The 26988-nt window shown below is 44.8% G+C and overlaps 1 protein-coding gene across 5 annotated transcripts in view; it reads left to right on the top strand.

Moving 5' to 3' along the window:
* The first annotated feature begins 21548 nt into the window (after positions 1 to 21548).
* Immp2l (inner mitochondrial membrane peptidase subunit 2) overlaps positions 21549 to 26988 on the top strand; it is an 815636-nt gene continuing 810196 nt past the window's right edge. For 3 of the 5 annotated variants that reach the window (XM_041658413.1, XM_041658410.1, XM_041658414.1), the window contains exons 1-2: positions 21549 to 21583; positions 21995 to 22067. The gene's annotated coding sequence lies outside the window, so the exon portion shown is untranslated. Of the gene's footprint in view, positions 21584 to 21797; positions 21895 to 21994; positions 22072 to 26988 lie in introns of those variants that run through there. The other 2 variants (XM_041658411.1, XM_041658412.1) reach the window with 2 other exon arrangements.

Below are 26988 nucleotides of genomic sequence, written 5' to 3'. Positions count from 1 at the left end.
AACTATTTTTTCCAGAAGATTTATTTTCATTATGAGTATAATGGGTGCGTGTGTCTGAGGAATCCAGAAGGTATTGGACCTCCTGGAACTAGAGTTGCAGGCAGTTTTGAGCTGCCTGAAGAGGGGCTGGGAATCAAACTCAGGTCCCCAGTAAGAGCAGTGCACACTTTCAAGGCTTGAGCTGTGTCTGCAGCCCTTGTTTTGAAACTTAATGCTATGAAGGTCCAGAAAGCCTTGTGGTGTCCCAATAAGGAGACTGATTTCAAAATCATCAAGTCTTCAACATCCACTCTCCAGCTACACAAACTGGGCTTCTGTGGAACAGAACTTTAGTTTAACTACGTAAAAATGTGTTGCGTTTGTTTGTGATGAAGAATAACTGTTAAGCTATGTAGTGATGTGTTGCTGTTTCACCTTGCCTGCCTAAGGCTCCTGATTGGCCTAATAAAAAGCTAGGCATAAATAATAAATAGCTAGACAGCAGGGAGATAGGCGGGGCTGGTGGACAAGAGAATAAGTAGGAGGAGTAATCTAGGTTTGAGTGAAAAGGAGAGAGAAAGAGAGGGAGATGTCAGGAGCTAACCAGCCAAGCAGCCGACATGGACAGACCCACAGATATGGAGAGAGCAGGAAAATCGGATAGACAAAATGAAAGAAAGATAAAAAGCCAAGAGGCAAAACATAGACAGAGAGAAGCAGATTAAAACAAGTTAAAGGAGCCAGTGGGACAAGCCTAAACTAGGTGGGACAAGCCTAAACTAAGGCTGGACATTCATAACTAATAAGTCTACATGTCAAGATTTGGGGGCTTGTGGTCTAAGAACGCCTGTTACACCACAAGAAAAAGTCTGAAATAACCTTATTCTAGTGAGTGGATCCACCTTTCCCTAAGAACATATCACTATTAGTTATTCCCATGTCACAGTTGCCTTAGGGAGGAGGAAATATAGGAAATCAAGTCAGTTAGAATTGCTCCATCGGATACCATAGAAACAGAAGGCCCTGGGGACCTAGTTTACAGTCAGTATTAGCCCCAGGACTGACAGGGAGTCCGTCATTTTTTGCCAGGTTTGTCTGAAAAATCTATTGTTACTACACCTTCGCTTTTGAGCTAGAAATTTTAATGCTAGATACATGAGAAAGACTTTAGCTGAACTTTAACAAGTAAAGTTGATTATCATTATCTTATCCCTTTAACAGACTGTTACTGGTCTCTGTTGTATCTAGGTCTGTATAAAGTATCAACTTATCCCTTTAACAGACTGTTACTAGTCTCTATTGTTTATAGGTCTGTATAAAGCATGGGGAGGAGGACTCAATGGACAAGGCTCTTGTTCGTTTTTGGGGGGGTGGGGGTTCGAGACAAGGTTTCTCTGTAGCTTTGGAACCTGCCCTGGAACACACTCTATACGGCAGTTTGGCCTCAAACTCACAGAAATCCGTCTGTCTCTGCCTCCTGGGTGCTGGGATTAAAGGCGTGGGCCACCAACGCACAGCCTAGCTCTTGCTCTTATGTGACTTGTTTGCCATGAACAAGTAATTCCTTTTTTTGAGACAGGACTATAGTCCTGGAGTCCTGGCTGTCCAAGAATTCATTATGTAGACCAGGCAGACCTTGAACTCACAGAGGTCTACCTGATTCTGCCTCCCGAGTGCTGGGATTAAAGGTGGGTGCTTTACAGGTGGAGCCCACATTGTTGAGATTAGTGGCTTTATAACAGGAGGCACCAGACAGACAAAACCCCTGCATGTAAAGATTTAGCAAGAAGGAGGCTGCCTCACAGAAACTGGCTCTGCTGCTGCCTTGGATGGTACAGTCTTCAGAGCTAGGAGAAATACACATTTGTTGTCTCATCCACCCATTTAACATGATCATGGCTTAACTAAGACAAGAGGATTATCATACTAGGTTATGATAAGGGAACAGAATCACAGTCACGGACAGGCTCACCAATTTGTTTTTTGTTTTTTTTTTGTCTCAAAGCTCATAAAAAGCAGAGTTGGGATTTCTCCAGGGTAGTCCCGCAAAGCCTGTGCTCTTAACCATGATTGTTGCTGTAATTCATCAGATAACTGTCATATAAATCCATTAACTGCTGACTGCCATGCTAGATGGTTGATATGAAAACACCCTGCAGAAGCTCACAGTCTGGAGGGGGAGACCAAATGGTAACAACAATGCAGCAGGATAAATGTGAGGCCAGTGTGAACGAGTGATATTAGGAGCACCCAGAAAGCGGCAACACTGTACTTTGTGCTTATTGTTTTCTTATTAAAAACAAACACTAATGGAGACAGCTATCCATGGTGCAGTTTAGAAAGTGTTACTAAATTTGCTACTGAGGCAGATGGGAAATCAAAGTGCTGCTAATGCTTCTTTCCAGACTTTGTCTCTTGGCTACTCATTGGTCCTTAGAGATTAACTTCATTAGCTCTCAATGATGCTAACTTTTCTTCCATTGTTTCCACGTGGGCACAGAACTGGGGTTTTGTAAAGAAACAAATGTGTTGAATTGATCGACTAAACCTATAATTACACTGTTACTAGTTATTGACGAAATCTACTTCCCCCTTTGATGTCTTACTCTTCCTTCCATTTCTCAATTCTAAAGTCTGTATCCTCATTCTTGCTTAGTACCCCCAATCTCATGTCTCATAGTCAACACATTCAACCGGTTGATCCCTGAGAATAGGGTCCTCAAGTCCCAGTCTCTGCTGGAGGGTAGGGTCAGTTAGCAAACTCAGGCGAACCATTCCTACCAACTCATTCTCTTCTTTTATTTTTTATCTTTCCCTCCTTCCTCTTTGTGTTCCCACTCCCATCACCCTCTACTTTCTATGTATTAGGTAAACGTTCTATCACAGAGCTATCTTCCCAATCCAATATCCACTTTCTGCGTTAGTTCCCGAGCTTCTGACTTCCCTACTTTCTCTTCAAAATGAAGTGGGGTTGAGTTCATGTTGGACCATTTTTCAATTGCAAAATTTATAACTGAATAAAATATGACTGTGGTGGTTTGAGGGGAAATGGCCCCTGTCGGCTCACAGGGAGTGACACTGTAAAGAGGCGTGGCCTCGTTGGAGTAGGCGTGGCCTTGTTGGAGGAAGAGTGTCTCTGGTCTCAGAAGCTTAAGCCAGTCCTAGTAGCTCACTTTCTCTTCCTGTTGCCTGCTGTTCCAGATGTAGAACTCTCAGCTACCCCTCCAGCACCATGTCTGCCTGCGTGCTGCCATGTTTCGCACCATGACAATAACAGAATAAACCTCTGAACTATAAATCAGTCTCAATGTAGGAGTGGCCATGATCATAGTGTTCCTTCACAGTGATAGAACCCCTAAGACCTTATCACATTAACTAGTTCTGCGTTTGTTCCTGTTTGACACTTGAGGGGACACTCCTTGAGTCAGGGTTCATCCTAACTCAGTATCACGTGATCCTGTAGCCTGCATGTCTGAAAAGAGTGAGGCTATCAAAAGAGATACTTGTGTCCCTCACTCTGACAACATGGGCTGTCAAAACAAGACACCTCAAGAATTAGAGTTTCCTCTAAGAATTACATGTTGGGATAAGAAGAGAAAAGCTGAAGCTTGAACTAGCCAGAGGGGGATCTTGCTTCTCAGTAAGAAAGAACAAAGAGCTTTCCTCATACAGCACTGACAACTTCTCTGACCATCTTGCAGGACCCTGGAGGTGGGCAATACGGGTGGGACCACAGCGTGAATGGGGCACTGGGGGGTGGGCAATACGGGTGGGACCGCAGCGTGAATGGGGCACTGGGGGGTGGGGAATACGGGTGGGACCACAGCGTGAAAGAGGCTGCTGAACTGTGCGCCTCCCTCACCTTCTCTTTCACAGCAGACTCAGGTTAGGACACTAACACGGAGTTGAAAGATTGCTAGATCTCTGTTCCTCTTTCTGATCTACTGTGGTCACACTGAATATAACTGCTTTTTAGTGTAACTGGTCTACTTAATTGGCTCATTAAGGATGGGTGACTGAACCCAGCTTGTTGAAGATACTTAAGAGCTGATAACAATCGTAATACTAATTTATCTATGTACTGTTTTCCTTTCTAATACACAAAGTCAATCCATTTGCTCCATTTCAAAAGGGACACTACCTGCCAATGAAACAAAATGAAACTTAATTGAGCCCCCAGCGACCTCAAATCTTTCCTGTCAAAGGCAGTCAGTCAGGCTAGAGAGTGTGACTCGGAGGTAGAACCTGTATTTAGCATGCACAAGGTCTTGGGTTTAACCACCAGCACTCAGAGCAAAACAGCAGTGGTGGACACCTGTTCAGACGGAAGTGTGTCTGTTTTAGGATGTCAGCAGATACGTTTTTACCACCGCAGCACCCTTGACCACAGCAGTGCGGTTGACTATCTGCATTCCAGAAACATTTTTTTCATCAGCCTTAAATATTTGTAATTTGCTGTTGACCTCAGTTCTTCTACCAATGTACGGATGGATTCTATTATGGGGGACAGGGAGTGGATGCACATGTGTGTAGGAGCACTTGCCGGTGCATGCACATGTGAGGTCAGAGGTCGATGACGAGAGTCTTCTTTTTATCATTCTCCACCAAGTGCTTTTTCCTTTAGATGGGGTCTCTCATTGAACCTGAAGCTCACAGTTTCATCTAAACTTGCTATGCGGCCTGGAGCTGCCTTCCCTCCCCATAATGCTTTGGTGACAGGTGCATGCCTCTGTGCCCAGCGATTACCTATGTGCTGGGGATCCAGACCCAAGTCCCCAGTTCTTATTTGGTGAGCACTTTACTCATTGATCCATTGTCCCAGCCTGGACCCTGTTTCTAAGAATCTGGATATCTGGTTTTAGATCACAGAGGCCAACCCTCTAGAAGGGATCAGTCACAACTTATATCTTATATAGTATCTTCTCTAAGTTGCTTAACAGTAGGGAGGGACAATAGAATTAGCTTTATATATTAAGGTCTTATATCTTATCTACTCCCTCTAACTCAGAGAGCCCTGCACTCTAAACTGAGAGATCTCTCCTTTCTGAGGCCAGAGATAATTCAACTTTAGCATCTATAAAAGTAAGAAACTTCCTTTCATTTTTGAGTTGCTGTTGTATCTCTGAGTCCAGTTTCCCCAGCTCCAAGTGATCAGAATTAATAAAGGAGTTGACTACCTGCATTATATCTTAGCTCTTCCCAATAGTGAACAAATACTTCGTTTTCTTCCCTTCTTCATTTAACAGACAGGAGATTTGGGAGAATTATCTTCAATCCATTGCAATCATTATCCAATTAGTTACTGCGGCAAGCTCTATTGATTACCCACTGAATGGCCTATGTCTATGTATTTCTTGATAATGATTGTTTTCCCTGAAGGACAATATGACTAGCCTCGGAGTTGTGGGCCATGCTGAGTCTAAGGCAACAGAAATGTTACTGGTTGTTGGAATCTGGGTTGGGCATCTCTAGGTTCCTGGTTTCTAAATCTAAAGAACTAAAGATAGGGGTCACACAGATTTGCAAAGGTAACAAGATAGCTTTATTTAGAGACAGTGGTAATACAAATCAGAGAGGGACGCACTGTCAGGGTTATCAATGAGCCACGTGAGTGGGAATATTCAAGAGCTTCAATAATTGGTTGGGGCTTCCTTTTATGGTATTCAAGAGAAAGAGAAGTTTGAAGTGTAGCATGGGAAATTCTCTATTTTTAATGGACAGATTATATCATGTCATTTTTCTGCTGTGCATGTCCTTTCCCATAATGCATTTGATTTTATTCATAGGCATGTACAATTATGCATCACACGTAGCTAAACCTCTCTAAAAGTTTTCTTGTGGATATGGCTTTGCCCTACTGTACCCAAAACCCGTTTGGGCCTGATCAACCCTTGTGTTCTTCATACCCAGATACATTGGGGATACACTTCATACCCAGATACATTGGGGATACACTTGACTGGAGACTGTCTACATTTCGTTATCACTAAGGCAGGAGAAGTTTGCACTGTTTCTCAGAACTGGGGCACAATACATGTAGCAGCAGGTGGCTGTCTGAGGACTTCTGAGGTTCCCAGGTGCATTATTTGATAAAGGGCGCGTAGAACCTGCAGGTAAAGGCATTGCTGAGTGACCACATGGATATTATAAAAAGGAGGTGTGTGTAACCTGATCCAAATGGATTCTCACCATTCCCCTAAGCTCACACATCTCAGAGACACTTCTCTTGCCTTTCTTATCAGCCTCTATGGCTGTAAAAGATTTCCATGTGACCCAGTTCTGGCCAATTGTATCTGAAACAGGCTCTAGAGGAGGTTGTTCACCACTAAGAGAGAAAGTCCAAGAGAACCACGAACATCGCGGCTGGTCGTGTCAAGCCTTTGAACAGACAGGAGCCTGAGCGTCTGCATGCTAAGGCCCTCTCAGCAGAAATTCTCATTTCTACATCCAAATGCTCCTCTGATCGATCCTCTCACCGAGTTCAGGTGCCTTTTCCTTTTCTGAGATGCATTTCCTATTTATGGCTTCTTTTCTGTTCGATCAAGCATCCATCATTTCTCACTAGACAATTAAAACATTCTAATTAGCCTTCCTGCCTCATTCTAGCTCCATCTATTCCCCGTGGGCCCACCGGAGTAATTGTTCTGAAACACGGTTCATGCCCTCTGCTCAACAACTTTCCCCGGCTCCCAATTACTTAGAGAATAAAGTCTAAACTTGTTAGTACTAATGAGCTGGCCTCAATCTATTTTTTTCTAGTCTCATTTACTTTTATGTCCCTCATGTAGCCTATTCTTTCACCGCAAAATTATGAAACGGGAGAGAAGTGAATTCTTGGGTATGGTGCAGGCTTCCTAGGCTCAGGCACATGCGTTTGGCACAGCTGAGGTGCTGGACATAACAAGACCCACAGCTACGCTAAGCTAGTACCTGCTGTGTCTTTGGCTTCCAAACTTGAAAAGTGAATTTCACAGGCAGTAGAAGGGTGAATTGAGACAAGGCATGGATAGCCAGCAATATGAAGATAAGTTTACAAAGCCTTTTAATTATAGAATTATATATGAGCATGCAAAAGAAAGACTGAAGGCAAGGGAGGTCCCAGAAAATGGAATGATCTCAGTTTGCTAGTCTAGGGCCATTTTGCAGAATTTATGGAAAGACTGCAGGACTATATGGGGAGATAAGCTGGTCAACCCACTAAAACTATCCATGAAGTGCCCCGGGACTTCTCAGTTTTGGCCAAATCCTCAAATGTAGCTTCTAGGTGGTGGGGCTCAAATGGGTTGAATAAAAGGAGAAGACAGATAACAGGAAATCAGAGCAGAAACCACACTAACTTCTGACACTTTGGGCCTCCAGTCAGGACAGAACCAAGGCCATGGTTCGCTTCTGGACAAGAACCAAGGTGCCCACTGCTAAGCCGATGAAGCAGGTCCCGCCCCCATTTTCATCAGCTACATCTCTGTATACTCCTGCTCTGTAGTTTCCTGTCTCAGCCTCTCTGATCAGTCTGTAGTTTTGTGGTAGCCTGTTTATCTCCAAGAAGCTTGACCCTGTGTGACCTCTTCCAGGAAGGCTTCTACAAGTTCACAGGAAGCATTAACTGGGGTGGGGGGAAGAAAATAAAAGGAAAGCAATGGACACAGCTGCTCCTAGATATGAGGAGGAGAAAGTTTATTGTAGATACGTGGGGGACCGTTAGTCAGAGGCAGAGTCCAGAATGGACATGACCAGACTGAGCTGGACCATGTGGGGAAAAGGGAAAGGAGAGAAGAGAATGGAGCCCTAGTGCAGCAGCCAAGAGAGCAAAGGTACAAAAAGGGCAGGAAGCAAAAACATCTGGAACATACAGGGAAGAGCCTCTGGGGGAAGGACAGCCTTGCCCCTGAGCTGGAAAGTTCAGAATAGGGAGTAGGGTATACCAGCCATACCCTGCAACAGCTAGAGACTGAGGGATGCTGGGAGAACATTGTAGCCAGGTCTGCAGTGATAGGTTAAATAGGAACCTCAGCAGTTTCCCCTGGATTTGAAACTTAACATTAACCTTGAATTTTCATTTAAAGAAAAAAGAGAAAAAGCTGACCAAAATATATGAATATATATACTTATATATGTATGTGTGTATAGGATATTGAAATAGTCTAGCACATTTTATTGTTGATATTTCATACATATGAATATTGTACTGCCAATGAAAACAAAACTGATGCCAACCAATGTGAAAATCGTGATCTGGATTCTGATTTGGTATATCTTCAGCTTTAATTTGATATTCTTGTACTTAATTGTGAAAAAGTTGTACAAAAGAAGAATATGTAGAAAATAAAGGAATATATTGTTGAAGACCTAATACTTGGGCAGGAGGCCTAAGTTTGATTCCCAGCACTCATGTGGTAGCTTAAATCATCTGTACCTTCAATTCCAGGGGATCCAACACCCTCTTCTGGCTCTATAGTCACCAGGCATACATGTGACATAAAACATGCAGCCAAAACACTTATACACATTAAAAACTATATATATATATATATATATATATATATATATATATATATATATGCCAGCTTAAGGTCAGACGCACCTGTGGTCTTGACCTGAAAGCAAACTAAGGGAGGAGGGTAATGAGCCTGGGAGTTTCTCTGTTGCTTAACAGTGTCAGGGAAATGAAAAGCAAGCCAGACAGCAAAACAAAACAAAAACCCCCAAACAACAACAACAACAACAAAACACAGTTACCCAAATGAAAATGGGCACAGTAAAGAAACCAAAATTGCCACTCTGTGGATGAGAATGGAAAAGTTTATTCCAATCTGCCAAGGCTATCTCCAGGGAAAGCAAGGAGAAAGGACAGAGGAAAGACGAGGGAGAAAAGGTGATACGGGAGGTGATGTATGTTGTGAATATGTCTTATTGCCTTTGGTAAATAAAGTGGCTGCTTTCAGCCAATGGCTTAACAGTGTAAAGCCAGGCTGAAAGAGATATAGAGAGAAAGTAGACAGAGTCAGGAAGAAGCCATGAAGCCGCCACCAGAGACAGACGTGCCAGAATCTTGTCAGTAAGCCACAGCCACGTGGCAATACACAGATTAATAGAAATGGATTAAGATGTAAAATTTATCTAAAAATATGCATAAGCTAATAGGCCAAGCAGTGTTGTAATTAATATAGATTTCTGTGTGATTATTTCGGGAAATGAACAAGTAGCCTCTCCCAACATAAGGGGGCTTGCAGGTTGGGGTGGGGCTCCTCTTGCCAGAGATAAGGAGAATCACCCCTCCCCCCACCTTTTTTTTTTTTTTTTTCAAATAGGAACTTTCTTCAGGCCTCAAATGGTGACTTTTGTCTAAATGGCTGACTTTGGGAAAAGAAATTTCTCGGGGAACCAGACATTACCCAAAGACCAAAAAAATCATGGTCTTCAAAAGTGTTGATAGGAAACAATTTGATTAGAACTCTTATCAAGAAAAAAAGTGAGCCTGGCGTGGTGGTGCACGCCTCTAACCCTAGTAGAGGCAAAGCCAGCCTGGTCTGCTGAGGGAGTTTCAGGATTGCCTGGGCCGCACAAAGAAACCCTGTCTTAAAAAATAAAAAAAGAAAAAGTGTTTAGACATTTTGTACCACAAGGTCAACATTACAGTTTTATGAATGATCTCCATTAACAAGTGTTTTGTTCCAGAATATTAAATGTTATCTAAGAAGATAAAGAATTGTATATTGAAGACAAAAATTAAACTTTCGAAATTGCTTCTTTTGTCCTTATTTGCTTAGTCTATATTATTTTAAATTTTAAAAATGTTAAAAAGTCACGTCCATATTCTAGAACAGTTTGTGATAAAATAAACGGTAATTACAGCTTACATAGGATGCTTAGCCTGTATAAAGAGAATCCCCCGCATAGCTTGTAGGTCTGCAGCAGGACTTCTGTGGGCACCGCACAAAGGCAGATGTTAATTAATTGGGCTCCAAGAGAACAAAGAATTCTTGATCAAATAAGCTTAGGAATGTCACTTGCTAAATCCTGTTGTGGAGATCCAGAACGCACATTAGCATATTAAAAACCATGAAAGTCCCACAGTTTAAAAAAAAAATCCATTTAACTTTGTTCAAAGATAAAACATGCATTTATTTGTAATGAGGATAAATTCCTTTTTCCTGGCATACCTATTAACAACTTCTTGCAAACAAAAGAAAATAAAATCATATAAAAATTCAACGATTTTACTTTTATCTCACATTAGAAAAGAATAAACGAAGGGTTTGGGGAAGCTGCCTTATTATTTTAAATTTTCTGCTACGCTTGCATTTGGGTCCGGTAGGAAGATTTTCAAGAATGCAATGAATTAACTGATCTAATGAGAGAATTTTATTTCATTATCTGTTTATTTATTTTGAGACAGGGGTTTACCGTGTAGCCCTGACTGTCCTGGATCTCGCTCTGTAGACAGGCTGGACTCACCTGCCCCTGGTCCCCCAGTTCTAGGATTAAAGGCATGCGCCCCCATCCCCAGAAGAATGACATTATTTTTAAAGAACTGAGAAGGAACCAAGACAATAGCAGGGGTTCCCTGAGAATCATGGAAGTTTTCTCTTCCCTAGTGGGCATGGCTGGGGAGTTAGTATGCAGGATGCTCTTGGTTACAAACCTTCCTCTGAATTAGGGCCTCCAGGTTCTTGTTTCTTTGAATTTGAAGGACAAATTTCATGAACCACAGGAGCTGTGTATTTTTATAAAAGAAATTATTTCAGGTTCATAGGTGGGACCTTAACAGATGTATGCAAGTGAGACCACTGAATAGCAAGAGTGGATCCCAGAAATGCGCTACCATTGAGGATCCACACGAGGGGGCTAATAGGGTGTTTTTAAGTTGAAGCATGAAGCAGTCAGTCCAATTGGTCCACCAATGAGGTGTTCAGGTGCTGCTCAGTTTCCCATAGAATGGCACCCACAGGCAGTGGTGTTCATTTGAGATGTGTAAGAAGAAGAAAGATGATTAGAAATCAGGGCAGGAATCAGAGCCTCTTTTCTCACCTGCAGCCAGGACAGGCCCAAGGATATTTCTTACTTCTGGCCAGAGGAAAGAATCAAAGGACCTGTCCTAAACTGCCTGACTAGTTTCCATTCTCATTAATAACATCCTTGCTGTGCGCGCGCACACACACACACGCACACACATCGCAATATATATATATATATGTATATATATGGTTGTTATCAATGAGAAGTAATTTTTCCCTATGCATAGCAGTGAAAAAACAGCCTGCCTCCATTTTAGGATAGTAAAGATAAACTAGATTAATTCCTATTTGTGATTATATCTGTTTCTCAAGGATTGGGCTACCAAAATGGTTCTATACCACCTGTTCCAGGAAACAGCAACTATGCCTTCATTTCCAGAGGTTATTATGACCATGTGTTATTGTGACCACCTTGTTATGACTAGCTTGCAATCATATCTTTGTATCAAGAGGTTGTTATGACTAACTTGCTATACTTCTATAACCCTACCTATTTGCCTGCCAAATCCCTCATTTTGGAACCCTCTTCTCTTATCTATAAAACCCATATCTTACCATGTCCCACTGGACATGATCTCTTGAAACCTATCTTTAGGAAGAGACAGCTTATGCACACAAATAATAATAATAAAGCCTGCTCTAATTAATTACTTGCTTTCATTAATTTGGCCATGATGATTTGGGTCAGTGGTCTTTCTCCTGGAATCTGTGGGATTAACACTAGGTTCATGACTGATGCTAGTAGAACAAAGGACAGACTAACAAAATTAGCAAGGTCAGTGGTACATGCCTATAGTTCCTGATATCTAAGTGAAATACTCATGAGTTCTGAGGTCAACTGACCTGCATTTTGAGGACCATTCTAACAGGGTTACATAATGAAGGAAAACAGATAAACAACAGGATAATGAGCAGAAAGCACACACAAAATACTGACAGAGCAGATCGTTCCCCTTAGGCAATGAGGACAGCCCATGGCGAATCATGAGCTAGTCACATAGCATGTGACCCTCATAGATTGGGTCCCAGAAACCTGGCTAGGGACAGGAAGGAATGAAAAAAGGACAGACACAGACAGTGAACAGTAAAGCTGATTTCAGGTGGGATTCTATTGCACTACTTATCAACCTGAACCCTCAGTATGTTTATTAAGTACAGCACAGGCAGGGTTAGTCTTGGTAGGAGGTCTCAGCAGGCAGCAGTCTCAGGCTGTGACCATCTGGGAAAATGAGACTCTATTTGCTGGTTTCCATCAATTGTTTATAAACACTCTATTTGGACTTGAGGAGAGCTTTGCATTTTCTCTTGATCCTGGCTTAACTGGGTAATGGCTTTGCCAGTTTCCTATGGGTCCTCAAGATGGCCATTTCCATGTCAAAATACACATTCACTCAAGACTTCACTCAGGGCTGCCTCCACTCCCTGTATTGTTAGGAGTGGGCTGCTTGTTGGTTTCCAGCTGCTTAGCCCTGAAATAATCACACAGAAACTGTATTAATTAAATCACTGCTTGGCCCATTAGCTCTAGCTTCTTATTGACTAACTTTTACATATTAATTTAACCCATTTCTATTAATCTGTGTATCGCCACGTGACTGTGACTTACTGACTAACATTCTGGTGTCCATCTCTGGACAAGCTACATGGCTTCTTTCTGACTCCACCTCCTTTCTCCCAGCATTCAGTTTAGTCTTCCCCGCCTACCTAAGTTCTGCCCTATCAACAGACCTAAAGCAGCTTCTTTATTAATCAATAGTATTCACAGCATACAGAGAGGAATCCCACATCACCGTATTGTTCCTAAATAGGTTAGTAACCTTTGACTGGGACAAGGGTACATGGATAAAGTATGTGGGGTCTTGACTGGCTTGTGTTCAATTTTTTATTGAGAAAAAAAATTAGACTAAGACCATAAAAAGGGGGAGCAGGTAGAAAGAAAAATTGAACACCAACTGTTACTATAGTCATTTGAATGAGTATGATTATTTTTTTCTCTATTTCCTCATATTGGTGAGACTGTCAAAATAGACGACATAACAAGAAAATTGATTAATTCTGATAAAGACTGCCTTCACCTCTATCCAGTTCCTGCCATGAGATACACAAAAGCCAAGCAGGTCAAGGCAACATGGTAGTATTCCTTCCCTCTTTCTTCTAAGTGCTGGGATGAATGGTGTGCACCATGCCAGAATGTGGCTTAATAATTTATGAGGACAGCAGTGGTCGGGTATGCTTTTAATTACAGCACTGAGGAGACAGAAGTCAGTGCATCTCTGAGTTTGAGGCCAGCCTAGTCTACAGAGTGAGTTCCAGGACAGCTAAGGCTACACAGAGAAACCCCACAGTTGTAGGATATCATTTGAAGATTTATTACATTTGGTTATGCTGTGGAACATTTGTTTGATGCTGCAAAGATGTGTTGCATTCTTTTATGTTGCATTTGTTTAACTCTGTGAGGCTGTGCTACTTTGCCTGTCTAAAACACCTGATTGGTCTAATAAAGAGCTGAATGGCCAATAGAAAAGCGGGAGAAAGGATAGGTGGGGCTGGGAGGCAGAATGAATAAATAGAAGAAGAAATCTGGATGTGGCAAGATCAAGGAATGAGAAAAGATGGAGAAAACATACCAGGGCCCAGCCACCCAGCCACCCAGTCACCCAGTCACCCAGCCACCCAGCCACTCAGTCATCCAGTCACCCAGCCACCCAGCCACCCAGCCACCCAGTCACCCAGCCACCCAGCCACTCAGTCATCCAGTCACCCAGTCATCCAGTCACCCAGTCATCCAGCCACCCAGTCATCCAGTCACCCAGCCACCCAGTCACCAAGCCACCCAGCCACTCAGTCATCCAGTCACCCAGTCATCCAATCACCCAGTCATCCAATCACCCAGTCACCCAGTCACCCAGTCATCCAGTCACCCAGTCATCCAGCCACCCAGCCACTCAGTCATCCAGTCACCCAGTCATCCAGTCACCCAGTCATCCAGCCACCCAGTCATCCAGTCACCCAGCCACCCAGTCACCAAGCCACCCAGCCACTCAGTCATCCAGTCACCCAGTCATCCAATCACCCAGTCATCCAATCACCCAGTCACCCAGCCACCCAGTCATCCAGCCACCCAGTCACCCAGTCATCCAATCACCCAGTCATCCAATCACCCAGTCACCCAGTCACCCAGTCACCCAGCCACCCAGCCACCCAGTCACCCAGTCACCCAGTCATCCAGCCACCCAGTCACCCAGTCATCCAGTCACCCAGCCACCCAGTCATCCAGCCACCCAGTCATCCAGTCACCCAGCCACCCAGCCACCCAGTCACCCAGCCACCCAGTCACCAAGCCACCCAGCCACTCAGTCATCCAGCCACCCAGTCATCCAGTCACCCAGTCATCCAGCCACCCAGTCATCCAGTCACCCAGCCACCCAGCCACCCAGCCACCCAGCCACCCAGTCACCCAGCCACCCAGTCATCCAGTCACCCAGTCATCCAATCACCCAGTCACCCAGTCACCCAGCCACCCAGTCACCCAGTCATCCAATCACCCAGTCATCCAATCACCCAGTCACCCAGTCACCCAGTCACCCAGCCACCCAGTCATCCAGCCACCCAGTCACCCAGTCATCCAGTCACCCAGCCACCCAGTCATCCAGTCACCCAGCCACCCAGTCACCCAGCCACCCAGCCACCCAGTCACCCAGTCACCCAGTCATCCAGCCACCCAGTCACCCAGTCATCCAGTCACCCAGCCACCCAGTCATCCAGCCACCCAGTCATCCAGCCACCCAGTCATCCAGTCACCCAGTCATCCAGCCACCCAGTCATCCAGCCACCCAGTCATCCAGTCACCCAGCCACCCAGTCATCCAGTCACCCAGTCACCCAGTCATCCAGCCACCCAGTCATCCAGCCACCCAGTCACCCAGTCATCCAGTCACCCAGTCATCCAGTCACCCAGCCACCCAGTCATCCAGTCACCCAGTCACCCAGTCACCCAGTCATCCAGCCACCCAGTCATCCAGTCACCCAGCCACCCAGTCACCAAGCCACCCAGCCACTCAGTCATCCAGTCACCCAGTCATCCAATCACCCAGTCATCCAATCACCCAGTCACCCAGTCACCCAGTCATCCAGTCACCCAGTCATCCAGCCACCCAGCCACTCAGTCATCCAGTCACCCAGTCATCCAGTCACCCAGTCATCCAGCCACCCAGTCATCCAGTCACCCAGCCACCCAGTCACCAAGCCACCCAGCCACTCAGTCATCCAGTCACCCAGTCATCCAATCACCCAGTCATCCAATCACCCAGTCACCCAGCCACCCAGTCATCCAGCCACCCAGTCACCCAGTCATCCAATCACCCAGTCATCCAATCACCCAGTCACCCAGTCACCCAGTCACCCAGCCACCCAGTCACCCAGTCACCCAGTCATCCAGCCACCCAGTCACCCAGTCATCCAGTCACCCAGCCACCCAGTCATCCAGCCACCCAGTCATCCAGTCACCCAGCCACCCAGCCACCCAGTCACCCAGCCACCCAGTCACCAAGCCACCCAGCCACTCAGTCATCCAGCCACCCAGTCATCCAGTCACCCAGTCATCCAGCCACCCAGTCATCCAGTCACCCAGCCACCCAGTCACCCAGCCACCCAGCCACCCAGTCACCCAGCCACCCAGTCATCCAGTCACCCAGTCATCCAATCACCCAGTCACCCAGTCACCCAGCCACCCAGTCACCCAGTCATCCAATCACCCAGTCATCCAATCACCCAGTCACCCAGTCACCCAGTCACCCAGCCACCCAGTCATCCAGCCACCCAGTCACCCAGTCATCCAGTCACCCAGCCACCCAGTCATCCAGTCACCCAGCCACCCAGTCACCCAGCCACCCAGCCACCCAGTCACCCAGTCACCCAGTCATCCAGCCACCCAGTCACCCAGTCATCCAGTCACCCAGCCACCCAGTCATCCAGCCACCCAGTCATCCAGCCACCCAGTCATCCAGTCACCCAGTCATCCAGTCACCCAGTCATCCAGCCACCCAGTCATCCAGCCACCCAGTCATCCAGTCACCCAGCCACCCAGTCATCCAGTCACCCAGTCACCCAGTCATCCAGCCACCCAGTCATCCAGCCACCCAGTCACCCAGTCATCCAGTCACCCAGTCATCCAGCCACCCAGTCATCCAGCCACCCAGTCATCCAGTCACCCAGTCATCCAGTCACCCAGTCATCCAGTCACCCAGTCATCCAGCCACCCAGTCATCCAGTCACCCAGCCACCCAGTCATCCAGTCACCCAGTCACCCAGTCATCCAGCCACCCAGTCATCCAGCCACCCAGTCATCCAGCCACCCAGTCATCCAGTCACCCAGCCACCCAGTCATCCAGTCATCCAGTCACCCAGTCATCCAGCCACCCAGTCATCCAGTCATCCAGCCACCCAGTCATCCAGCCACCCAGTCATCCAGTCATCCAGTCACCCAGTCATCCAGTCACCCAGCCACCCAGTCATCCAGCCACCCAGTCATTCAGTCACCCAGCCACCCACCTACACAGCCAGTCACGGGCTAAGAAGTAAAGAAAGGTATATAGAATAGAGAAAGATAAAAGACCAGAGGCAAAAGATAGATGGGATAAATTAAATTAAGAATAGCTGGCTAAGCCAGGGGGTGGTAGCTCACGCCTTTAATCCCAGCACTTGGGAGACAGAGGCAGGTAGATTTCTCTGAGTTCAAGGTTAGCCTGGTTTACACAGCGAGTTCCTGGAGGGGCTCCAAAGCTACACAAGGAAAGCCTATCTCGAAACACCACCACCAACAAACAAAACAAAGAACAGCCGTAGATAAGCTTTCTAATAATAAGCCAAACTAAGGCCAGGCATTGGTAAGAAAGAATAAGCCTCCATGTGTATTTATTTGGGAGCAGGGTGATAGGCCCCCAATAGAGCCAAAGAGTAAATAAAAAACCCCCCACCTCAAAACAAACAAATAAAAAACCTGAAATATCCAATAATTTATGAGAAACCCTAAAGTTATGAATAATAAGGCCCATATAAATATTTTATAACCTCAATAATTGGCTGTTATATTAAATTTAAAAACCAATTTAGAAAAAAAAATTCAGTTAAGTAACCCAGTTCTTAGAAAATAGTCAACGGCTGGACTCAATTTTACTACTTATTTAAGGTTTCTAAATATGTCCCCAAAATATGCTACTATGTTAATATCAGACCAAGGAATGGACGGCTAATAAACCTCATGGCTAATTTGAAATTTAGAATATGTTGATTAAGGATTTTCTTAACATAAAAAGACATTGAGTGATCTGAGGTTGGTTGTTTTTCCTTTGCTCTGTTCTATTTCTGTAGAGGATATAATCTTCTAGATTTAAAAAGAGACATAAAGCTAAAGCAAAATAATAATGTGGATCACCAGTCATGGATAAACAGGAGTTATTCATATTTTTCTCATATATAACACAGACTAAAAGAATCCACAGTAGAGGATGGAGAGATGTTCAGCTAAGAGCTCTTGCTGGTCTTCGAGGTGGACCCAAGTATGGTTGTCAACACCACAACAGGCAGTTCACAATTACCTGTAGCTTCAGCTCCAGGGGATCCAACACCTTCTTTCTTCTATAGGCACCCACAGACGTGTGGGATACTGAGAAACACACACATACACACTCACACACACAAGTTGATTCGACACGTACCTCATCATAAAGCACTAGTCTAGCAAGTGGTCGACACTCGTTTCCATTCCTAGCACCCTTGTCCTCCCAAGAATCCAAAAAGTAAATAGCATGTGTTATACCTATAATCCTAAAGCATGACTAACCAAAATTAAGTAAGATTTTTATTTGTTTCATTTTTTTTTTTCATTTTTCAAGACAGGGTTTCTCTGTAGCTTTGGAACATGTCCTGGAACTCACTCTGCAGTCCAGGCTGGCCTCAAATTCACAGAGATCCGCCTGCCTTTGCCTCCCAAGTGCTGGGATTAAGGACATGTCACCACCGCCCAACTAAGAAAGATTTCTAAATAGACCGAAGACACCTAGACTTTGAAAACATGAATGTGGTAACTATAATTCAATGGAGTTTTTACCCAACTCCCATTATCATTGCATGGAGCAAAGCATTAGGGATTAATGTTTAAATTCTTTAAAGTATATGTCTCAGTGACACAGAAAACACCAAGCAGTTCTTTTTTAAGTCAATTGGAAACTCATTGGGTGCTTGCAATGTATTCTATATTGTTTGGTTTCGTTTTTTTCTTCTTCTTTCTGGCAATAAGCAAGACAATAACTATGTTCTGCAACAGCCTGTGAACTGTACTGTAAAAGGACTATTAGAGAAAGGAGAAGGTGATCAGCAATCACACTGTGGTGCGTGAGCACTCAGCCAGGCAGCAGTGATGAGAATGGATGTGTTTTCCTCTCCATTTCATGGTCCAGAAGACCCTGAGATTCTGCTTCCAAACAAGAGCAGCAACAGGTTCAGTGCACCTCGTGGAATTAAAGTATCAAGTTGCAAACTGGGGATGAAAGTTTGAGATGCCTATTTAACATAACAAAGCAGACCTGGCCTTCAGGTTCTCCCAGAATCTCTCAGTCCCTACCAGTTACTTGGTGTGGCTGGCATATCCCACCCCCAACCATGGACTTTCCACCCTAGGGACTTCCCCCAGAGGCTCTTCCCTGTAAAATCTGGATATTTTGGTTACCTGCTCTTTTCGTGCCTTTGCCCTCTTGGCTGCTGCACCTGGTTCCCTTCTCTCACCTCTCTCCACTTCTCTCCTCTCTGCCTTCTCCTCTTTTCCCCACTGGCCCCACTCAATCTGTTCATATCCATTCTGAACTCTCCTAGACGTCTCTGCCTCTGGCTATGCTTCCCAACATATCTTTAATAAATTTTCTCCTCCTCCTTACCTGGGACCAGTCATGTTTCTTTCCTTTTTATTTCCTTTTTCATTCATGCTGCGCTGTGTTATGCCCAGGTTGCAGAGTCTTCAAAAAACCAGCATGTAACTGTACAGAAGCTGGTGAGCCCACCAGTCTCTGATGGTCTGTTCCAGGGTTACAGTTCAACTCTGTGAGATGCTAGACAAAAGAAACACTAGCAAGTAGAAGAAGAGGCAAACAAGAGGGGGTAACCAGAGTGCACTAGACACAGACATGAGTTTATTAATTATAAAAATACTTTGGAAACAAAAGTTTGAGAACAATAAATCTATGATATTTGACAATTTTTGCTTATCAATAGCCAATGTGTAGAAATAGGAATTCTATTGTGTGTATACATATGTATATGTATGTGTATATGTATTTGTGTGTGTGTGTGTGTGTGTGTGTGTGTGTGTGAAGTTAAGGCCTACCAGGCCAAGAGAAGCTAACCTGGAGTCTGCCTGGTGCTGTCAGGTTCTGATCATGCCTAGCCAATGAGGGGCAACCACGTGATGTCAATGGATTGGAATGCATGGGTGCTGTGTGGGTATATGTTTTCCCCTTGTTAAATAAATGAGTCTGCTGTACACCTTCTACCTGACTACTGATGCCTGAGCTGTTGATGTTGTGCCTTCTCACCCCCCCCCCCAAGGAAGACATTAGGGCCCAGCTATCTCTCTCTCTAAATACATACATACATGCATATATATGCGTATATTGTATTTGGGGGATATCTATCTATCTATCTATCTATCTATCTATATAATTTAAATTTGTATCTTAGGACCATACAACTCAGTTTCCTCTGGTGGCATTGACATCAAATATTTGAGCTTCAACTATAATGACCTTGAAGAATAGAAGATGTTCAGAGACTTTATTTAGCTTCTTTTAAAACTATAATTTTATTTTTAAAGAGCAGTTTTTAGGTGGAGAGCAAAACTGAGCACAATGGCCAGAATCCCCACATACGCCAGGACACCCACAGATGCCCCATGCATCTACAGCCTTCCCATTAACGTCCCGAGGCATAGTGCAGGTTAAATGGCAGGGTCATATCACCGTTACCCAGAGTCAGAGATGAGGGCTCACTATTTGCATCTGTGGCTTTAACAAATGTATAATGACACATATTATAAGTATAGCACCATACAGAATATTATCAGTGTCCTAAAAGTCCCCTTTGCTCTGACCTCAGAGTTTTGCCATTTCCAGAATGACTTATAGTTGCGAAAAATAGGGGATGTAGGCTTTCTGGGTTGCTTTGATTTCTTAAATATTTTTGATGAAACTTAGTGATAAAGTCACTTAACAACTCTTTTTGTAGACTTATTTACTTTCCAGTACCAATAAAGCCACCCCTACTTGTCTTTGTTGTTATCTATGTTAATTTCACCCCATACCATCCTGTTCTCACTGGAACCAACCTCTTGTTAAATTTGGAGTCTCTCTACTATTAGGACCTAACCCAATCTGTAAATTGGCTATGTCATCAGAAGTGGCCCCCAAGATACGTTCTTGGAATTAGGTCAGTAAGCACTGGCAGTATCACTTATCTTGCAGCAATTATTTCAGCTGCTGATAAGAATAATTGCACCTACGTCGTACCCGTCTCTTTGGTAGACTTCTATAATTATCAAGGTTACTGTTCGGGATAGAATGGAGGTGCAGCTATTTTCTGTTTGGTTTTCCGAGACCAGGTTTCTCCGTGGAGGCCTGGCTGTCCTGGAACTTGCCCTATAGACCAGGTCTCTAACTCAGAGATCCCCCTGCCTCTGCCCTCTGAGTGCTGAGATCAAAGGCGTGTGCCACCACTACCTGGCTCTGTTTACATCTCTTGCATTCTCCCATCTTTAGAATTAATTTTGAATTCTGAGTGTCAAGGCACTATGTACTTATAGTAATGCACTATTTATACTTGAGAATGATAGCACTATCTAGAAGGATAAAGCTAGAAAAGATAAAAGTACAATTTGGGAGGAATAAAAAACAACCAATTTTGTTTGTTGTCTGTTCAGTTTTCCGTAAACACTGTTAATCTTTGTACATTGTAATAACAAGCTAAACAAGCTAACATTTTGTACAATTAGAGAGTAAAAATTTAAGTATAAAATGAAAATCTACTTTCTTTAAAAAACAAACAAATAAAAAAACAAAACACTTGTTCTGGATTTCTCTTGTCTTTTGTCTTGTTAGAGGAAGCCAAATAAAAGTTTCCCCATGTGCAAGGAAAACAAAAACAAAATCCCCACCGAACCAACACACCAAAGTCTGGGTGCCTGACCTACAACTACGGGGAGAAACTGAACACAGCTTCCTGTGGTTTGCTGCTTTTTCTTGCCCTTTTAGCCCTGAACATGACGCCGGGTTTAGACTTAAAGCCCCTAATACCTGCAACTGGCAGCCGGCGGGCTCAGTGCAGCCGCTGACATAACCCATCTCCTGGCTGCCAGTCAACCGTGAACCGCGCTCCGGGGGCGGGATTTCCGTAGGGGGCGGAGTCTCCCGCTGCCGCCTAGCTGGGGGTGGGGCCTGGGCGAGCCGTGGCGGTAGGCGGGGCAACTCGCGCGGGGTGGGCGTGGCGTGCCGCGGCGGAGGGCGTGGCGTGCCGCGGGGACTTCCCCTGGGCTGAGCTGCGCAGCGGGTGCGCGGGGCAGGGGCTGGCGGGTCGGGGCGGTGAGGCACGCGGGTGGACTCGGGCAGACCCTCGGTGTCCCGGGCGGGGTCTCGGATCCCGGGGCTGGCCTGGGACACGGGGGCGTTGCTGGGAGGCGGGGAGCCGCTCGGCCGCTACTCGCGCGACCGCGGCGAGCATGCGTGCGTGCGCGTGTTCCAAGCGAGGCCGCGCGGCTGTCCTCTCTGTCTGTCCTCCTCAGTTAGGGAACCCGAGTCCCGATCCGGGCGGGGAGGCGACCTCTCCCCGCCGCCCAGGGGTGCCCAGAGAGCAGCCGGGAGGTAGCGCTGCTCCTGGAGTCACGGTGGGCAGCTGGTGGGAGCTGCTCAGGCTCGAGCCACAGGATTTTAAAGGACCTGTCTCTGTCGTTTTTACTTTTAGGATTTTGGCCAAATTGGGCGAGGGTACAATATTACCACTTACCCCTTCTCACCGAGGAAGAGCGGGAGAAAGGGTAAGTAAGTATCGCTCAGGGGCGGAAGGAGCCAAGACTCCGTTCTTCGAGGTGAAACTGCTCCTGGGAACTTGGGTCCAAATTCCACTTTTTATCAGAAATTGGAGGTCCACCTTCGAAGGTCACTGGTCCCAAGACCAAGCGTTTCTTCAGGTTTCCGAAGTCCATGGAGTGGGCTGGAAGTTTAAACAGCTTTTACATCCCCTGACAGAAAACTCACTTCCTTTCAGACCGTCTTTAACCTTGCACATTGATGCTGTGGCCCCCCTGTGGTCCCTTGTCTTGCTAGGTGGCATTCACTAGTAGGGTGTTAGGTGATCCAGGCTTTGCTTGATGACTACCCTTCCAGGGAATCTTTGCATTTTAAAATCTACCAGCAGGGGTGAAAAAGCACATATCCCATAAAGATAATGGCAATTTCATATACTGGACACTCTTTCGAGACCTTTCAGAATTACAGAAGAAAGAATTTGTCCTCAAGCATTCCGTACTTTTCTAAAAAGTAGAATGACTTTTACCTTGACGTCCTGGGAAGTTTACCGAGGCACTCAGTGCCGTTTTTTTTTTTCATTGGTTCTTCCCTGAGACGTTTTTTGTTCTTTCTCCTATACACCACACTTTCTCTGTGTGGTGATGGGGTACACAGCTTCTCTCAGGTTGGAACACCCCCTACCCCGCATTATATATGCCACTGTTAACGTTTACCCAGAATCCAGTAAGTTAGCTATTAGCAAGAACAGTAAACACAAGCCTGTACACTTAAACAGGAAAGCTAGACTTCCCCTCAGGGGCCATCCTGGCACAGGCCACCTGTGAGCCTGGCTTCCTTGTTAAGTTGTGGATGTTCACACAATTCATGAGGAACTGGGACATGGTTGTTTATTAACGAGGGGCTCTGTTTATGATGCCCTTTCAGCGTGTGTTGAATGAACACTGATTCAAATGGGATCTGGAGAACGGGTGGGATGGCTCCAGCCTTTGGTCCCAGCATAGCTGGGTGTATTTCTGTGAGTTTGAGGCCAGCCTAGGGAGTTGTAGTCCAGCCAGGATCCCACAGTGAGACCCCATCTCAAAGACAAAACAAACAAAATCCCGTAAACAAACAAAAGAGAATGCGGAAATGAGACTGTGGAGGTGGCCTTTTTTGGGGGGAGATGAGGGTGGGAGCATGGGCCTTTTTGGGGGGGGTGGTGGAGGTGGGGGAATGGACCTCTTTTAGGTTTCTGTGGAAGTTTTAAATAAGTATGTGTAAATGGGCAAGAACTCCGCTCTGCTGCTGTCTAGTGGCTCACCGATCTGAAGTTTTGTGGGAGAACAGGGCTCTCAGCCCACTTTCCTGGTAGATTTCCGTTGTGTTTTCCATCATGCAGAGTGTTATGGTCATTCTCCAGTGCCATGGATGTGTTGTTCGGGTACAGAAACCAGATGAGAGGAACGTTTTGAGTTGTTCTCTAAGAAGGCTTAGTTTGAGAAAACAGGGAGACAGCCAAGGGCGGCGTACTTAGGAGAGTGATGCTGAAACCGGCCTGCTGTGGATTTCGCTACCTTTATCCCCATTGCTATATTGGCATGAGAATAGGTTGAGATCAAAATTAAGTTATTTAGCTGTTACTTCGGGTTAACTCATAGGAGTATGGAAGTAAAAACTAATATAAATCCACCTCAAAGTTTTAATATTTTGGTATTTACCTTTTCAAAGTTTTATACCATGTATAGACGTGGAACCCACAGCTACATGTTAATCGGTCATACAGCCGAGGTATTTATCTGCATGAAACATATACAATGTAATATATGTATTTTATGTATGTTACCATTCTTGGCAAAACTGTACATTTTTTTTCCTTTTCTTCTCTTTTGGCTGTTTACCACCAGTCCCCGCTCTCCCTAAAATCCTCATGTAGATGTGTCATGCCTTTTATAGTCTTTTATTTTTCTGAGGTGCTGGAGGTCAAACCCAGGCCCCGGACTCTTCTCAGCAGCTCCTCCACCAAAGAGCTTCAGCCCAGCCTCCACACTGTTTCACCAGTGTGGCTGCTCCTGAACGGGGAACCTTCCTGTTTCTGGCTCCTGAGTGCTGGGATTACCGCAGTGTGCCACCACGCCTGGTGTGGTATCTGTAATCTTAGACGTAGCCTTGCATCCTATTGACTCTGTCACTGGGGACCCATTACAGCTTCCCTGCTGCTTGATTTGGATGCTATCTACATAGAGCAACGAGGACCTAAAAAGGAAGATCGCATAAAACAATGTCCGACATGCATCTGTGTGCTCGCTGTCCTGTTTCTCTGATTGTCGCCATTTTCTTTTTTAAACTTACTTGTATTTTGTATGCATTGGTGCTTTGCCTCCATGTATGCCTCATGGAGGTTTTGGATTCCCTGGGACTGGAATTATAGACAGTTGTGGGTGCTGGGAACTGAATGCAGGTCCTCTGGAAGAGCAGCCATTACTCTTAACTGCTGAGCCATCTCTCCTGCCCTGCCTATCATTTGCTTATGATCCTCCTCTGCACAGTGCCAGGCAGCCTAGAACCCATTCTCCTGTAAGTGCCAAGTCTCCCTGGTTTATGCATCTTCATGATGCATTTGACGTGGATCTGCTGCACCTGATCCCAGAATCTCTGAAACAAAGATCCACACCTAGTGTGGCTTGATTTTCCTTTCAGATCCTCTACAGTCTGGCCTAAGGGTGCCAGCTTGAGAAGCAAGGGAAAGGGTTTCTGTCCTATGTTTAAAGAGCTCTGCCACTATTCCCTAGGTGAGATGGACAGCCTGTCACATTTATCTGAGTGCTCCAAGTTGGGATTTCTATTCCAGACACATCTTTGACTTAGAAGCATTATAATAACAATGCTGACGCTTCATGTCCATTCTGTCATGGTTTCGCCAAGTTGTGGGTCTAATATTCAGCCAAGGTGTGTATTTAGTGTGTCCGGTATCATGCTTGGAGCTGAGAAAGACAAGTCCATAGGCATCTGACTTCACAGCAGACATCTGGTTTTGCTTTGCTAAGGAGTACACTTTGTCAGTAGATTATAGGCGCGTCAGCTGCCCTGCTGTGGTTGGTGGTGTTTCTATGGAGAGCGCTGGTCTGCAGGGCCTAGCCAGTGTGATGTTTTATTCAGATGACAGCACTGGTCACATGTGCACGTTTTCCCAGGTGTTCTTACAAGTTAGCAAGTTGGCGAGTTTTTATATTGTGTTTTTGTAGAAGGAAAACTGTTTTAAAGAAAAGCCAAACCTAGAACACTAGACCTCAGGGTCCTGGTTCATGCCTGCAATCCTAAGCACCAAGGAGGCAGAGGCAGGCTAATTTTGAGTTCTAGTCTAGCCTAATCTAAATAAGATTTTTTTTTTAATTTTAAAAAGGAACCTGATAAGGTTTTAGAAGTCCGTTTTCTTGCTTTTTTTCTTTTCTTTTCTCTTCTTCTTCTTCTTCTTCTTCTTCTTCTTCTTCTTCCTCCTTCTCCTTCTTCTCCTCCTCCTCCTTCTCTTCCTCCTCTTTCTCCTCCTCCTCTTCTTCTTTCTTTTTTTTTTTTTTTAAACAGGATTTTTTAGGTTTCCTCAGATGTCCTGGAATTTGCTCTGTAGATCAGGCTGGACTGGAACTCAGGAATCCACCTGCCTCTGTCTTATGAGTTAAAAAGTCCATTTTCGAGTCTATTTTCTTTCATGTTAACAAACGAACTCACAGAGAAAGAATAACAAGTAGCATTTGGATTTCCAGGTTAAGGTAGCAAAACCTTTTAAACCCTCATATGCTGTTAGAGGAGATGCATACTCCTAGAGATTCTTCAGTCTCTCCATCTGTGTTCCCTTTCGTCTCACAAATTTTTGAACAACCGTTGGCATATAGAATATGTAAAGTAGGTGTATAAATCAAACAAGTACTTATAATAAGCCATGAAGCAATTCTTTTAAAAGTAGTTGTTTGGTATATGAATACCTTCACCGTTTATTACAGAAGAGAAATTTGCATGGTAATGAAATAGATGTTCTCATTTATTTGCATACAGAATTAAACCTTGCCTGGAGACTAGATACTTAGGACCTAGAACATCTTCAGCATTTTCATAAGCAGTCCATAATCCATATTCATCAGTGCCAAGAATGCTGCTTCATATAAATATGTAGTGAAAAATGGCAGAAATGTGTTTAGGATCACCTCAGAAACTGTTGGAAATTCTATTCCATTCCTTTTTTTTTTTTTAAATTACTTTGGATGGAATTCAGGAATTCAAGTCATCAAATCAAACAGTAATTTTTAAAATCAGTTATTCTAGAAGCTGGGCGTGGTGGTGCACACCTTTAACCCCAGCACTCAGGAGGCAGAGGCAGGCATACCTCTATGAGTTTGAGGACAGACTGGTCTACAGGAAAGTCAGGACTAGGGCTATGCAGAGAAACCCTGTCTTGAAAAACAAAACCAAACAACAACAACAGCAGCAACAAAAGGCTGTTACATTTCTCTCAGAGCAGAAAGCTCTGCACGGTGCAGGAAAACAGAGCAGTTTCTGACCTACAGTAGTTTCCATGTGAGCGGAGGTACTTCAGCAGCATTCTGTGTTGTATGCTGTGACCCCGTGTATGGTGCAAAGTGAAGTCGCGTGTCACAGCACTGGCGAGCACTGCAGGAAGCTCCTTCAATTTGGTTTGCATCAGATTTTGAATTAACTAAGATTTTTTTTTTTTTTGTGTGTGTGTGTGTGAGTTGTCCTGTCCCATGGTGTTTTATCCCCGAACTCCTTTCCCAGATATTATATACATAAACTCTGAGGGTGTAATTCACATTTAAGAGGTTGGTCTATTTGCAGAAGTTTGTGTTCTGATAACCCAGCGTGACTGAAGCACATCCTCTTCCATGTTGATGTTGAGGGACATTGACAGATGCAGGAGGCCTGACCTTTTAAATTTGAGAG

This window comes from Microtus oregoni, unplaced genomic scaffold (genome assembly GCF_018167655.1).
Source record: "Microtus oregoni isolate MIOR12 unplaced genomic scaffold, Mior012 000009F_ref0000495, whole genome shotgun sequence".
NCBI lineage: Eukaryota > Metazoa > Chordata > Mammalia > Rodentia > Cricetidae > Microtus > Microtus oregoni.
This window is presented reverse-complemented; position numbering and strand designations above follow the sequence as displayed.